Below are 17505 nucleotides of genomic sequence, written 5' to 3' on the forward strand. Positions count from 1 at the left end.
TGACCTCTCCGCGGCGTTCGGCACACTTGACCACTCCCTCCTCCTCAAGAAACTACACTCCCTTGACCTCAGAGACTCTGCTCTCTCCTGGCTCTCATCCTACCTATCACAACGCTCCTCCAGCGTTACCTATAATACTACCACCTCCCCCTCACTCCCCTCTCTGTTGGGGTCCCTCAAGTCTCTGTCCTCGTGCCCCTTCTCTTCTCCATCTACACCTCCTGCCTTGGCCAACTGATACACTCTCACGCCTTCAACTACCACCTCTATGCCGATGACACGCAAATATATCTCTCGACCCCTCGCCTCACCTCTTCAGTCTCCGCCCGAATCACACACCTACTGAAAGACATATCAGATTGGATGTTGCTCCACTTCCTTAAACTGAACCTCTCCAAAACTGAGCTCCTAGTCTTCCCCCCAGCCTGCGCACCCCCCCCCCCACTGATTTCTCCGTCACGTCCAACCATGCCACCATCAAGCCCACCCCGCAAGCCAGAGTACTTGGTGTCATTCTAGACTCCAATCTATCCTTCCAGCCCCAAGTCCATTCACTAACAAACTCATGCAGACTCCACCTCCGCAACATTGCCAAAATCCGCACGTTCCTAACCTCAGAAACTACTAAGCAACTAATTCACTCCCTCATCATATCACGACTCGATTACTGCAACTCCAAGGGAGCTAAACAGATAAATAGGGAGAGAGGGCAAAAGATATACAAAGAGACAACAAGATGGGCAGATAAGGTAGTAAGATGAGCAAGACAGAAGGATGGATGTGACAATACAGAGAAGAGAGAGCGAGTAAGAGAGTGGGAAGGGAAAGTGATGGAGAAAAGATAGATAGGAAAAGAGAGAAAATGTCAAACTGCTATGGTGGCCCTAAAGTAGGTGGCTTGGGCTCACCCAAGGTGCAGGGTCTATGTGATGGTTGGTCTTCACCAGAGCTCCTGAAGCAAGAAAGGGAGCTAATGCAGCCATCACATCTAAGATTTAGTAAGTTGTAATATATTACATTTTTTGTTTTTGGGTTTAATGCCACTTTAAGGCAGTGTCAGATACAGGGGTGGACTGACAATTCATGGGGCCTCCGGGCAATAGGGGATCATGGGGCCCTTGTGTCCTTGCCCACACTCAAAGCACACGCAAAAAAAGATTATAAAAAAGGTACCAGAGGCATTTCATGGGCCCCCCTACTGACCCCAGGTCCTCGGGCAGCGCCCGAGTGCTCGAATGGTCAGTCCGCCCCTATGTTAGAACTACCAGGGTCGCAAAGGTTGCACTTGTGACCGGACCCTGGTGTTCAGCCACTGTAGAGGGAGCCCCAAGATGAAGTGTTGACAAAGACAGGCCATTTTCACCTGTCCATAAACGTCCATAGACAGGAGAAAAGAGCCCGTAAAGACAAACAACCTCCTTGTTAGCTCCTGACCTGGCCGCCCACGACTCACAGCTCGCAAACAGCTTGCGGTGAAACAGTAGAGAAAAAAAAAATCCTTGTCTGCGACTGCAACTCTAGATTGTGTGTGTGCAGTTCCAGAGCCACACAATTAGAGAACTGCTGATCGGGCAAGGAGTGCATGAGCTCAGCAGTTCTCTAAATAGCTGGCTCTGGAACTGTGCATGCGCAGAAGGATCTTTTTCGAATGTGTTTCAACGCCAGCCATTCGCGAGTCAAGAGTTGCACCCAGACCACATAGTATATGAAAGTAGAAAGAGGATATCAGGGAGCACTAACTTTGGGGGCACGCTGGAGGAGCAGGAGGACAGAAGGGGACACTAACTTATGGGGCACTCTGAGGGAGGATGTAAGGGGGCACTCTGGAGGTACTAATTTAGTACATCCAAAGTGCCTCCTTAGTACCTCAAGGGTGCCCCTTTAAATCCTCCAGAGGGCACTCTGGAGGATGTAAGGGGGCACTCTGAAGGCATTAAGGGGTGCACTCTAGAAGAGGATGTAAGTGGTCACTCTGAAGGATGTAAGGGGGCACTCTGAAGGCATTAATGGGTGCACTCTAGAAGAGGATGTAAGTGGTCCCTCTGAAGGATGTAAGGGGGCACTCTGAAGGCATTAAGGGGTGCACTCTAAAAGAGGATGTAAGTGGTCACTCTGAAGGATGTAAGGGGGCACTCTGGAGGTAACAACTTGGATCCTCCAGAGTGTCCCTTAGTAATATGGGTTCAATGACTGTAGTATATGTGTACAGGGTCTACTGCAGATGCAAATTCTATTCAATCCCCCATTAAGACCCTCCCACTGGCCATGCCCACTGTTCCTCATCATGACAAAGCTTTCTCCAGTGTCTCATTTCCCTACTCACCACCGCACTACATACAAGTGGCCACTAGAGAGCACACTCTGCATATAAAATACAATTATCAAAATATGGAACAGCAAACAAGCAAAACTGTGCAAAATGATCAAAAATGACTTTCAAGTGAATGTTGCAATAATGTATCAGAATGCCCTCACCGAAGAAAATAATAGATTCCCTTCAAGTAACAGTAACTCACCGCTAAGGCACAAATTGCCTATATTGCTCTTTTAAAGAGTAATATATTTGCAAATAAATGATAATAATTTTGCTTTGTAAAGTTTGTAAAGCAGGCAGGGAAATATTTTCCACTTGCGTGAGAGAAAATCAATGGCTATCATGTTTTACTGAAACGACATAATAAACAATGCCGGGCATTTTAAACAACGCCATCCTTGGCCGTAAAGGTGCGCTAGGCAGGCATGCCGCAGTCTGGGAACTTGGCTCGGCTAGGCGGCGCGGTAAATACCTCTGACCTGTGGGCTGTTTGTTATGGAATAATGAACAGTTCTGTGAGCGGGTGTGCCGAGCTGTGTAATCATTTAGAGAAAATACCTGGAAAAAAAAAAAAAACTAAAAAAGTACATAGAGAAATCATTACGAGCCTTGCCAGGGCCGCCCGCTCTCTCCGCCGCTGTCCTTTATCGCTTACAGTAAAGAGTCATTCTGGCTAGATAGCTTCACAGCTTGGCTTTAGCAATCTGGCTTTATGGAGGAAGGCAGGTAAAAAAAAAAAAAGTCAAGCTCATCTCGAGCGCTGTCATAGGAGAGACGATCGTGGCGGAAGGAGCCGAGGGCTTGTGAAGTCAGGATTAGGCGCGATAACAGACACAATGTATAATTCAATGGTGAAGTTTTCATGTGCAAATGTAAGGCATGGATGTCTGAGGGCCCGCTAAAAGTGACATTTAAAGGAATTATTTGGATCCTCGATGAGAAGATGTCTTTCTCCCAGACGGAAGTGCCAAAAACGTGCCCAGCTTTTAACTTGGCATAAAGGTCAGTAGAAAGAGCTATAAAGGGGAAATATTATCTTTTCCAAAATATTTTTATAATGGATATGTCAGACTGGGGCGAGATGGCTGCCATATCACCCTATCCTACCCCTTGGTATGGCAGACTGGGCAAGATGGCTGCTATATCACCCTATCCTGCCCCCTTGGTACGTCTGACTAGGATGAGACCGCTGCTATATCACCCTATCCTGCCCCCTTGGAATGTCAGACTGGGGCAAGATGACTGCCATATCATCCTATCCTGCCCCCTTGATATGTCAGAATGGGGCAAGATGACTGCCATATCATCCTATCCTGCCCCCTTGGTATGTCAGAATGGGGCAAGATGGCTGCCATATCACCCTATCCTACCATTTGGTATGACAGACTGGGTAAGATGGCTGCCATATCATCCTATCCTGCCCTCTTGGTATGTCAGAATGGGGCAAGATGGCTGCCATATCACCCTATCCTGCCCACTTGCTATGTTAGACTTGGGCAAGATGGCTGCCATATCACCCTATTCTGTCCCATTGGTACGTTCGGCTAGGGCCAAAAGGCTGCCTTTGACTTAAAGGCTAACTCCACTTTTGTGAGAAAAAATAACAAAAAAAGAAAAACAATAAAAAATTATTATTATTATTATTATTAATAATAATAATAATTTAGCGTATAAAATTGCTTCACAAGTCATATTGTAATTGAATGTTATTAAAAATGACCTTTAATTTTCAATCTGTAGCCGCTGTAATTCTCTGTAAAATGCAATTTGGCAACCTGGAGGCATTCTGTACACAGATGGCGTATAGAACACCCCCCCCCACCCCCAGAAAAATAATTTCCTGCTTGTTTGATTGGCTCACTGAGTTTCCCAGAAGTCTGCACTAAGATACAAGTCAGGTTTTGGGCATTCCCTGCAACAAAAATGTAATTTTTGGTGATATACTCCCAAAGGGAAATCACGTCTAAAGGGATGCAGACCCTGTGTTAGGATGAGCTTTATGATTGACATTAGGGTAACATTAGGGTTAGCATTAGATTTAGTATTAGGGTGAATGGTAGGTAAGGGTTAGAGATTCTTTATAATTCAGTATTTTGCCTCATCTTCCCAGCTACAACAAGGACAATCCTTTGGCACAAGAACTGGTCCTGAAAGGTTGAAAGGGGCCTCATGAGCAATTTAAAGCCCATTGCACCCTAAAAGGACCACAAAGCCTTTATTATTGACTCCAATGCATTTCACCAAAATGTATTTGCTCAGTTGGCAAAATTTAATGAAAATGTCTACATTTTTTGCCAAAATTATAGCAGTGAAAACACTGTCACCTGTGGGTCCAGAGATAACCAGCCAAGCAGGTTGGTAAAAGCAAACAAAATGGGCAAACAGATAAATGTCTTATCTACAGCAAACAAAAATAGTCCATCAAGTGCAGGTGCAAAAAATAAAGTCTTGGCTTAACCACCAGTCACACTTGATCACAAGGTAGAAGACCAGTCTGAAGGATGTTTGCAAGCTCACGGCCACCTCGGGGTCCCAAAGAGGATGTAACCACAGTTCAGCAACCGTGTCTCGCTCATTGCTCGCTCAGCTGTGTTCTGCTCTTCTCCACTTCACGGACAGGTGCTGACTGCAAATGGGTAAACCCATTCCAGACCAAAGTCTACGTAATCAGGGTTTGGAGGCTCTTCCCTCCCACAACTCTTCAAACCTTTAAAATTCTGAGTCGCTAATGAGGACTTACCAATTCAGAGAGAACTTAAAATCAGTCCTCTCCTCTCCAACTGGACTAGCCCAGAACCAGGGGTGGACTGACCATTTGGGCACTCGGGCACTGCCCAAGGGCCCAGAGTCGGTAGGGGGCCACATGAGATGCCCCTAATACCCTTTCATAAACTTTTTTGGGTGTGGTTTGAGTGTGGGTGAGGACACAGGGGCCCCATGATCCCATATTGGCCGGGGGACCCATGAGTTGTCAGTCCGCCCTGCCCCGAAACCTTCATCCTGCACGGGTGAGAATCCCTAAGTACTCAACAATAATGTCAAACCACCCCCTTAAAGGGACCGCAACCCGAATACTGTGGAAATACACCTGCCAATTAGGACCCATCCCTGGAATCCTGTGCAACACTTAATTTTATTCATCCCTCAAGCCCCAATTAAAAAAAGGGGTTTTCTCAGGAGCTAGATACTTGTTCCCCATTATGTAGTTTCATGGGTCAAAATATTTTCAGAACAACAATTGTCCTTCTCATTTTTTTTCTCATTGGTGAATGGGGCAGGGGCGGACTGACCATTCGAGAACTTGGGCACTGCCCAAGGGCCCATGAGATGCTCCTGGTACCTTTCATAGGCTTTTTTGGGTGTGGTTCAAGTGTGGGTGATCCCCTATTGCCCGGGGGCAACATGAATTGTCAGTCCGCCCCTGTGAAGGGGCATAGTAGATCATACATGCTCAAGTCAATCAGTTATGAGCATAAACACACCATTGAATTAATATTTCCAGCACAAAGGTGCATTATCCCTTCATGGCAAAGACAAATTGTTCCATTACAGTATCTTTCGCACGGTCATTGTGTTGCCATACAGTTTGCCTATGAAAGCCATTAGCCGACTGTTTCCAATCTATTCTCCCATCTGCTCCATTCTCTGTAATAAAGACAACGGCGTAAGATTTTACATCAGTTTCTTACACAAGATGGGACAGCGTTACTTCTCCAGGTAAAGATAGCGATCGCAGCGACTGCATACTCCGGCCTATCATCCAGACGCTTAATGCCACAAAATCAATGGCTTTAGAAATTCTGTTATCTGGTCCCAAGTGGAATATGCCACAAGGAATTTCTCAGTTCTTCGCATTTTCTTTTGCTTAATGTCCCTTCAAATGTGAAATGACTGCTGTCTTTGATATCAACAGACAACAGACTAGGAGGGTGATGGAAGAAAAAGTGACTCCATGGCACAATGGACTGACCAAGCTTAGATTGACCTTTGATTAGTTGAGAATCTGGCCGGCGCGGTAGCTGAATGGACACTACTGGGGCTGCTCTTATTCTACGATAGAAAGGTCATCACCCTCACTTGGAAAAAGCCCAATCCTCCAACGGACACCTTTTGGAAACAGCTGGTCAATACAGCCTTGCCTTTGTATAAAGACACCTACAGCCATAGGGGTTGCCCTAAAAAGTCCGACAAGGTGTGGTCCAAATGGTTTTGGGATGACTCTACAACTCGAATGCCAGATGCTCCTACTTAAATGATGCAGCTTATGTTTGATGCCAGTTATATGCGGGAGGGAAATTTTGAGGCTTGTCCTCTGCCCGAGGGGTGATTCCTTATCTCTTCTGAATTCTTAGGATAATAGCGTAAGCCACACTCACATGGGCTATGGTTTGTTCTTACTGTTTTGCTATTTTGTAACAGAATCATGAACTGGCTAGGTTTGGCTCCTATGTGGACCTGTCTTTGTTCCACCTTTTGAAAATTCAATAACAGAATTAAAAAAAAAAAGAGCCTCCATTGGGAAAATCCACAAAAGCACTGGGTGGCTTCGGGCACCACCATCTTGGATATGATGTCAGCAGCCCCATCACTCAAGTGACAGTCTATATCAGGGCTTGAAAAAGCCGCTCGCCCGTGTGCTTGGCTAGTAGCTCTACACTCAAAATTTTAAGCCCTTGTCTATATAATTGACAATATTATATTATTGCCCGCACACCACCCCCCACTGACTTCTCCATCATGTCCAACAATGTCACCATCAGGCCCGCCCCGCAAGCCAGAGTACTAGGTGTCATTCTAGACTCCAATCTATCCTTCCAGCCCCAAGTCCATTCACTAACAAACTCATGAAGATTCCACCTCCGCAACATCGCCACAATTTTCACGTTCCTAACCCCAGAAACCACTAAGCAGCTCATCCACTCCCTCATCATATCACGACTCGATTACTGCAACTCCCTCCTCACTGGCCTGCCTCGCCGCTGGCTATCCCCGCTTCAGTCTATCCTGAATACGGCAAGCAGACTGATCCACCTCACCAACCGCTCCATTTCCGCCACCCCCCTCTGCCAATCCCACCACTGGCTTCTGATTGCCCAACAGATCAAATTCAAAATCCTAACACTGACGTACAAAGCCGTCCACCACACTGCCCTGAACTACATCACTGACCTAATATCCAAGTACCGCCCAACACGCACACTCCGCTCCTCACAAGACCTCCTTCTCTCTAGTTCCCTAGTCTCCTCCTCCCATGCCCGCCTCCAGGACTTCTCCAGGGCATCACCCATACTCTGGAACTCCCTACCCCAACCCATCAGATTATCACCTACTCTCCTCTCCTTTAGGCGCACCCTGAAAACCCACCTCTTCAGGGAAGCCTACCCCGCCGCCTGCTAATTGCCGATCTCCTCCACTCTTCCTACCACTCCATCCCCCACAGCTATTTCCTCCTGTACCACCATCCCCTCCCTCCTAGATTGTAAGCTCCAAGGAGCAGGGCCCTCGAACCCCTCGTGTATCGCATTGTATTGTTATCGAACTGTCTCATGTACTGTCTCCCATTATAATGTACAGCGCTGAGCGAACTATTGGCGCTATATAAATCCTGTATAATAATATAATAATAATATTATATCCCTCCTCACTTTCCCTAGCAGATACATATGAGGTTAAGTAGGAAGTTGAAGGGAGGCGCAGAGAAGCTGGGCCAGCACAGAGGGCACATAGACAATCCCAGAGCAAAATTTACTTTTTCTGGAGTACTGGTAGTTATTTATGGAATGGAAAAACCTGACAAGGAAGCATTTAAACATTTTTACTTTTTCGGTAGTTTTACCTGAATTTTTTTAACTTGGTGACAGGGTCTCTTTAAAGACTCCTGGCCCACATGAGTGAGAATCATTTCTCTTTATAACCTATGATGGAGTAAATTATAAACAAAGGTCCATAGCCATCCTGATTTGCAGAGGGCATGGTACTGATCGTATTGGAATGGTTAATGACAGCATGATTCCCTTTAAAGTCCAACTCTAGCCCAACAAATTGTTTGGTCAGCCTAACTTTTAATTGCTGAGCGTGTTCCAGTTGGATAGATTTTCTCTCACTTCATGCCTATCCATAGCTCATTTGGAGGAATAGATAGGTAGTGCTGGAACCCTGGGTCATCCCACTAGTATTACTATCTAATAGTATTGCAATGGTGTTTATGCAGGGTGTCTTGGTCTTGAGATGGCGGCTTCTACGCAAGAGATTCTCAAAGCTTCCTTGGTATTTAATGCAAATAAATGGAACTAGGATTGAAGTGCCACACAACAATTTTGTAGTCCACATTATAAAAGAGAGAGATGGAAGCGCACACTGAAAGCCACTCAATTTCAAATGTGACAGAAAGGCTTCAGCTTTGTCCTCTCCTGAACCATGCTCTGCTATGATTAAGCCCATGATGAGTGAAACACATTGGAGGCAGGATCGCCTGAATGCCCAAAGGCCGCTGCTCTGAAAAGTGATGCATGGTGGAGGTGGTAGAAAAGCTCCAGTTTTTATTACTGACAACCATCTTCAAGCACCAACTAGTGACATCCCTAGAATGAGATGATGCCATCAGTCTTCTCTCTTACGTAGGAGAGGTTTCGCATGTTTCACAGTTTGACCACTGGGTGGTCGCGAATTTTGTGCAGAGTAGGATAGAGTTCAGTTCAGCTGGAGATGTAGTAAAGAAAAGAGATAGCTGGAGTTGGCCTCCATGGGAATGGTTGGGGCTCTATTTGCAGCCATGAAGCCCTGGAAGTCTTCTCTCTTACGTAGGGGACATTTCGCATGTTTCTCAGTTTGACCACTGGGTGGTCGTGAATCTTGTGCAGAGTAGGCTAGAGTTCAATTCAGCTGGAGATGTAGTACAGAAAAGAGATAACTGGAGTTGGCCTCATGGGATTGGGTGGGGCTCTATTCGCAGCCATGAAGCCTTGAAAGTCTTCTCTCTTACGTAGGGGACATTTCGCATGTTTCTCAGTTTGACCACTGGGTGGTCGTGAATCTTGTGCAGAGTAGGATAGAGTTCAGTTCAGCTGAAGATGTAGTAAAGAAAAGAGATAGCTTGAGTTGGCCTCCATGGGATTGGGTGGGGCTCTATTCGCAGCCATGAAGCCTTGGAAGTCTTCTCTCTTACGTAGGGTAGGTTTCACAGGTTTCTCAGTTTGACCACTGGGTGGTCGTGAATCTTGTGCAGAGTAGGCTAGAGTTCAATTCAGCTGGAGATGTAGTACAGAAAAGAGATAACTGGAGTTGGCCTCATGGGATTGGGTGGGGCTCTATTCGCAGCCATGAAGCCTTGAAAGTCTTCTCTCTTACGTAGGGGACATTTCGCATGTTTCTCAGTTTGACCACTGGGTGGTCGTGAATCTTGTGCAGAGTAGGATAGAGTTCAATTCAGCTGGAGATGTAGTACAGAAAAGAGATAACTGGAGTTGGCCTCATGGGATTGGGTGGGGCTCTATTCACAGCCATGAAGCCTTGAAAGTCTTCTCTCTTACTTAGGGTAGGTTTCACACGTTTCGCAGTTTGACCACTGGGTGGTCGTGAATCTCGTGAATCTTGTGCAGAGTAGGCTAGAGTTCAGTTCAGCTGGAGATGTAGTAAAGAAAAGAGATAGCTGGAGTTGGCCTCCATGGGATTGGATGGGGCTCTTTTCGCAGCCATGAAGCCCTGGAAGTCTTCTCTCTTACGCAGGGGACATTTCGCATGTTTCGCAGTTTGGCCAGTGGGTGGTCGTGAATTTTGTGCAGAGTAGGCTAGAGTTCAGATCAGCTGGAGATGTAGTAAAAAAAAGAGATAGCTGGAGTTGGCCTCCATGGGATTGGTTGGGGCTGTATTCGCAGCCCTGGAAGTGTGAGGTATTTCCTGCCTGGAAAATATATGAAGAGGTCCTGGAACCCTAGCTTGGAAAAAGTTGTAGGGACAGGATGAAGTCTGCCCACCCTGGGGAAGGTACTGCCTACCACTGTCGGATTTGTCAACTTGTCAGCCATACTGTTTCATAAGTAAAGCTTCGAAAGCTTTGAAAGTCTACGGAACTGGACTCTTGATTTTTCCTATTCTGATCCAGTTCTTGGCTCAGCTGGGTGATTAAGGGGTACAGTTGAAGAAACTAGGGCAAGAAGCCTTCTAGTGGTACCCGGGATCTAAACATTTTGCCTATGCCTTTTTGGCCCCGCTTACACAGGGATCAGATTGTACATTGCAACTATGAGCATCTCAGTCCAGGAAGTAGATGATGACCCTGGATGAACAAACGTGGTGGTTTCTGGAGAGAAAAGCAGGTGAAGGCATTGTCAAGGTCAGGGGGAGTAATACATTCCTAGAAGTGATACATTGGCGCATTACTTAGCATGCCATGGATAAGGCGGTATTACTAGTCCTCCTGTATGGGGCCCAGGTAACTGGCTGAATCTGATTTGGCAGGGAGGGTGATTGGCATGGCAGGGAAGCATTAATGGAACCGATCTCCTGTATGGCTCTCTCTACAGCAGCTAAAAGCTGGCTTCTTCTCCTCTCCCTCCCGCTGGTTTTCAGCTGATGCAGAGAGAGCCATACAGAGGATCAGTTCCAGATATTGCCCCCCCCCCCCACTGCACCAATCACCCTCCCTGTGCACCATACATTTCCCCCTCTGTGCTGCCTGCTACCCTTCTCTCCTTCCCACTGGCAGCTGCAAGCACACAATAGGATCTTTCAGGATGGAGAGTGGGGGAAGGTCCGGTAAATACTGTATGTCACATTTTCCAGCCCTGTCCTTTCGTGAATTAACACAAATGAGTGAGTGGTACAGTTTCACTCACTGTGATCATTTATAACTGAAGCATAGTAAATCGCCAAACACTGACTGTGTTCATTCATAACTGAAACATAGGAAACTGCTGAGTATGCACTGTGTTCATTCATGTTCAATCATAACTGAAGCATAGTAAGCTGCTGATCACACACTGTGTTCATTCATAACTGAAGCATACTAAACTTCAAATCACTCAGTTTGTTCACTTATAACTGAGGCATAGCAAACTTCTGATCACTCACTGTGTTCATTCATAACTGAAGCATAACTAACTGCTGATTATGCACTGTGTTTATTCATAACTGAAGCATAGTTAACTGCTGATTACGCACTGTCTTTATTCACAACTGAAGCATAGTTAACTGCTGATTACGCACTGTGTTCATTCATAACTGAAGCATAGCAAGCTGCTGATCACTCACTGTGTTCATTCATAACTAAACCATAGTAAACTGCCAATTACGCACTGTGTTCATTAATAACTGAAGCATAGTAAACTGCCAATTGTGCACTGTGTTCATTCATAACTGAAGCATAGTAAACTGCCAATTATGCACTGTGTTCATTCATAACTGAAGCATAGTAAACTGTGTTTTTTTTTTGGGGGGGGACTCTCAGGTTGGTTGTATGGTGTCCAGGGGCAGACTGACAACTCATGGGGCCCCCGTGCAATAGGGGGTCATAGGGCCCCTGTGTCCTTGCCCAAACTCAAAAAAGCCTATACAAAAGCTACCAGGGGCATCTCATGGGGCCCCCTACTGACCCTGGGCCCTCAGGCAGTGCCCGAGTTTCCAAATGGTCAGTCCGCCCCTAATGGTGCCCCATGATTTCAAACAACAGCCCTGCATGGAGGTACTTTGAAATATCTATTTGATGCTAGCTCAACTTTAAGTCCCATTCCTTCGTTCTCCATGTACAGTCATGCAAGACAGTAATCGACCAGTAAAAAGATTCAGTCTACTTATCAAACATACTCTCTGAGAAAAAGTTATTTCATCCTTTACGGCACTGGATTTATGACAAGGAGCTTTTTAAGTGATCTTATTAAGTTGAAGGCCCCTTCTGGGTAGTTACTACATCCTGCTATCTAAATCCTACTTTAGCCTGTACTAATGACGCGCCATTTACCGAAGAATTAGACCATCAAGTAAAAAAGTCAGCGGTACAATCGATCAATGACATCGCCTCCCAGAAGCCCCCGCTCCCACCGACGTTATTTTGCATTGCAGATTTCCTCCCGCGTCTAAATTGCCTTTTCGGTTTTATGTGGCCTGCAACCGACACTGCGGTTTCCCGTCGCCGAGAAGCGGAGCATATTTATGCACGGAACACTTTTCATTGGGCATAAATGCTCGCAGGCACTCGAGTCGTGTAATTAACAAATAAATTCATAATTAAATATAAATTAAATGCGTCATAACGGGGGAGATGAATGGTTTTACTACAGCAATGTGTGGTAAAGAAGGACTATACGCCTGAACGCAGAGAGCTCCCTGCGGAATTTTTATCCCGTCGCTGAAGAGCTGGCGATCTTTAAATGTTTACGACCAATGAAGAACGGCGCTCAGGATACAAAACAATCCGCCTTATTTTATTTTTATTTGATGGAAGAGAGACTTCACTGAAGGATTGCTGATCAGTTTGCAGTCAGAGGAGAGCGAGGTTCTGATTTTAGGTGTGGATGTGGCAGGGAGTTTTGCCGCTGGAAGGAACCGAAGTGTGTGCAGTGGTTAGTCTGTGCATAAAGAATTAGGATCTAGGCCAGGGGTGGGCAAACTTTTTGACTTGAGGGCCGCAATGGGTTCATATATTGGACCCGGGGGCCGGACTAGCTGCTGGCCGGCCCAGCCACTACCATGCCATCCATAGTAAGTATAGTAATATTCCCCCATAGTAAGCATAGTAATTAATCCCCCATATAGTAATTCATCCCCCATAGTAATTCATCCCCCATAGTAATTCATCCCCCATATAGTAATTAATCCCCCATATAGTAATTCATCCCCCATATAGTAATTCATCCCCCATATAGTAATTCATCCCCCATATAGTAATTCATCCCCCATATAGTAATTCATCCCCCATAGTAATTCATCCCCCATAGTAATTCATCCCCCATATAGTAATTCATCCCCCATAGTAATTCATCCCCCATATAGTAATTCATCCCCCATATAGTAATTCATCCCCCCTATAGTAATTCATCCCCCCTATAGTAATTCATCCCCCATATAGTAATTCATCCCCCATATAGTAATTCATCCCCCATAGTAATTCATCCCCCATATAGTAATTCATCCCCCATATAGTAATTCATCCCCCATATAGTAATTCATCCCCCATATAGTAATTCATCCCCCATATAGTAATTCATCCCCCATAGTAATTCATCCCCCATATAGTAATTCATCCCCCATAGTAATTCATCCCCCATATAGTAATTCATCCCCCATATAGTAATTCATCCCCCCTATAGTAATTCATCCCCCCTATAGTAATTCATCCCCCATATAGTAATTCATCCCCCATAGTAATTCATCCCCCATATAGTAATTCATCCCCCATATAGTAATTCATCCCCCATATAGTAATTCATCCCCCATATAGTAATTCATCCCCCCTATAGTAATTCATTCCCCATATTGTGTCAATTCACTTACCTTTGCTCCACGCATTCCTCTCGCCATGTTCCCGCGCCGTTCCGGTCTTCAGGGCGGACTGTGAGAGGAGAGGAGTTCGTCACGCTGCCCCGCCTACATCCTGACAGACAATGTTTGCCACGCTCCGCGGGCCGGATTAAAAGGTCCGACGGGCCGTATACGGCCCGTGGGCCGTAGTTTTTCCCATTGCTGATCTAGGCACTAGTGGATGTTACCGGAACAGCTACAGGAGTTATTCCCCCCTGTCTTTGATGCTTTAAAGCGGAGTTCCAATCACCCTGTCAAAAATTAAAGTTACCAGCTACAAAAACTGTAGCTGCTGACTTTTAAAAAACAGCCACTTACCTGTCCCTCGGTCCCGCGGTGTGTCCACCTGCAGCCCATTTCACCGGCCGTCCTGTATTCCAGGAGGCCACCATCTTCAGTGTGGGCACCCGGCTGTGACAGCTTGTGGCTTCACAGCCGGGTACCCACTGCGCATGCGTGAGTAGTGCTGCACTTCCTGAATGGTCCTGTATTCTTCTGGGACCTGTCACGTGTCTCAAAAGACTACAGGGAGGGAGGGAGGACACCTTCCGTTTCCGATCGCCTAGGCGATCGGACCGGAAGTGGGAGCGGGTGCCTGTCAGAATCAGGTGCCCGCTCCCCAAAGGTGCGAATCCTTGATGGGGAGCGGGGGAGCAGTCCTTAAAGCGGAACTTCCCCTTTTGGGTGGAGCTCCGCTTTAACTCCGGGGTCTCCAAACTATGGCCTGAGGGCCACATCCTCTCCTCCCTGCTACAAGATGTATCTGGCCTGCAGCATCTCTTATGTGATGGGGGTTTCTGATGTAAAAGTGTGGCAGCACCCAAATATTGCAGAGTTCCCTTTTAAACTTTAACATTTCTAACAGCCTCTGTTTGCAAGGTCATCATCAGCTCACTTCCCCCCTTCCTTATTTCCTGTGTAACAGTAAGTTCCAGTCCTTCCATAACTGAAGCATAGTAAACTGTGTTTCTTTTTTTTGGGGGGGGGGACTCTCAGGTTGGTTGTATGGTGCCCAGGGGCAGACTGACAACTCATGGGGCCCCCGGGCAATAGGGGATCATGGGGCCCCTGTGTCCTTGCCCAAACTCAAAAAAGCCTATGAAAAAGGTACCAGGGGTATCTCATGGGGCCCCTACTGACCCCGGGCCCTCGGGCAGTGCCCGAGTTTCCAAATGGTCAGTCCACCCCTGGCTTTCTGGTTAGCAGCTAGGCACTAAAGGCAACCAATATAAAACCTTCTCAGAATCATAAAATAAATAAGTGCAGCGCTAAAATAAATAAAAGGTATTATAAAAGTCTGTCCATCAATAAATAAATAAGATTAATTGCCCAAAATATATAAAATTAAAGGTGACAGTCTGTGCAGATAAATGGGTCGGAATCACAGTAAAATCCAGAAGTGGTGCTCCAAATAGTGTGGTAAAATTACGCACTCACCAGATGCGTAATAAGTATACGCATTAAATTAAATTGAGCGCACTTATTTATTTTATGTGGCCCACTAATGGTGAGAATTTCCAACAAAAATTCTTAGAAAAGATTTTTGAAAGAAACTTCTTTCAGAATTGGACCCATGTAAGGCTGGCTTTAGTGCTCTGGACAGAGACAAATACACACTATAGAGGGATGTGCTTTGTTAATATCATGTCTGAGGTTTACAATCACTTTAATCTCTTCCTTATCTGCCCTTTGTGCTTTCATTGGCCCAACATTATCCAACCCACTTCCTGTGAGCCCAGACTGTCATGGACACACTCATCATGTTGGCCTGACCATCCTGAAAACTATCGGAAATGAGGTATACAGACTGAAAATTTTTGAAATTAGAAGGGGGGGGGGGGGGGCATTGTAGGAATTGACCTTTAACCACTTTTATTATTATTATACAGGATTTATATAGCGCCAACAGTTTGCTCAGCGCTTTACAATATAATTGGAGACAATACAGCAACAATACAGTTCAATACAAGAGGGATAGGAGGGCCCTGATCCTGGGAGCTTACAATCTAGGACCTTTACCCACTTCCCGCATGTACAGCCTGTGCATGCTCCCTGGGAGCGCGCAGCACAGCGACTTGGTGCCCGCTGTGTCCTTCGGACACAGATCGCTGTATGGGACCTCTGTGTAAGGTCCCAATCATGTGATCACTCATTGGCCAATCAGTGATCACATGAACAGTAGTAAGCAAGATGTCACTTCTGAAAGTCAAAAACAAAAAAAAACACAAAAATAATAATATAAAAAAATAAAAAATATTTTTTTAAAATTTTAATTTTTGGTTATAAACTAATTTGGGTTTTTTTTTTTTTTTTTACTAAAAAGATAACTGAATACATTTTGGCCAAGATTTATGAAGAAAAATTTATCTGCAATATTTTATAAGAAAAACACCTTTTTTCAAAATTTTTGGACTTTCATTTATATAGCAAAAAAGAATAAAAATCCCAGTGGTGAATAAATACCACCAAAATAAAGTTTTATCTGTCTCTAAAATATGCTAAAAAAATTCATATGGGTACAGTGTTGCATGACCGCGCAATTGTCATTCAAAGTGTGATAGCGCTGAAGCTGAAAATTGGCCTGGACTGGAAGGGGGTGAAAGTGTCTGGACTGGAAGGGGGTGAAAGTGTCCGGACTGGAAGGGGGTGAAAATGTCCGGACTGGAAGGGGGTGAAAGTGTCCTGACAGGAAGGGGGGGAAAGTGTCCGGACTGGAAGGGGGTGAAAGTGTCCGGACTGGAAGGGGGGAAAGTGTCCGGACAGGAAGGGGGTGAAAGTGTCCGGACTGGAAGGGGGGGAAAGTGTCCTGACTGGAAGGGGGGGAAAGTGTCCTGACTGGAAGGGGGGGAAAGTGTCCTGACTGGAAGGGGGGGAAAGTGTCCTGACTGGAAGGGGGGGAAAGTGTCCGGACTGGAAGGGGGTGAAAGTGTCCGGACTGGAAGGGGGGAAAGTGTCCGGACTGGAAGTGGTTAAATTTTCTAAACTTTGACTTGACACGCCATGTGAAAAATTTGAAGCATCCAAGAAAAATGGAGAACAGCCTAAAGAGTGTTCTTCCTTTAAATATGGTGAGGAGGGAGTGGAACAGGGGTGGACTGACAACTCATGGGGCTCCTGGGCGATAGGGGATCATGGGGCCCCTGTGTCCTTGCCCAAACTCAAAAAAACTTATGAGAAAGGTACCAGGGGCATCTCATGGGGCCCCCTACTGACCCCGGGCCCTCGGGCAGTGCCCGAGTTTCCAAATGGTCAGTCCGCCCCTGGAGTGAAACCATAACTGGCTACCAGGGGCGGACTGACCATTTGGACACGAGGGCCCGGGGTCAGTAGGGGACCCCATGAGATGCCCCTGGTACCTTTCATAGGCTTTTTTGGGTGTGGTTTGAGTGTGGGCAAGGACACAGGGGTCCCATGATCCTCTATTGTCCGGGGGCCCCATGAGTTGTCAGTCCGCCCCTGCTGGCTACATAATTCCCCTTTCTGGGCTTATTCCCGGCATATCATTCATGAAGACCAGAAAGGTAAGGCGAGAGACTGCAGGGAATTATCCGGCTCAATAGCAGTCAAATTGAGTGTCTTCAACGCAATGCAGGCTATTATCTCAAGTCTAAAAACAAACAAAAAATACAGACTAAGAAATGGATAAATAAACCGCACGCCTGACATTAACCAGACAG

Source organism: Staurois parvus, unplaced genomic scaffold (genome assembly GCF_062004578.1).
Source record: "Staurois parvus isolate SC_StPar_1 unplaced genomic scaffold, SC_StPar_1.0 ptg000095l, whole genome shotgun sequence".
NCBI lineage: Eukaryota > Metazoa > Chordata > Amphibia > Anura > Ranidae > Staurois > Staurois parvus.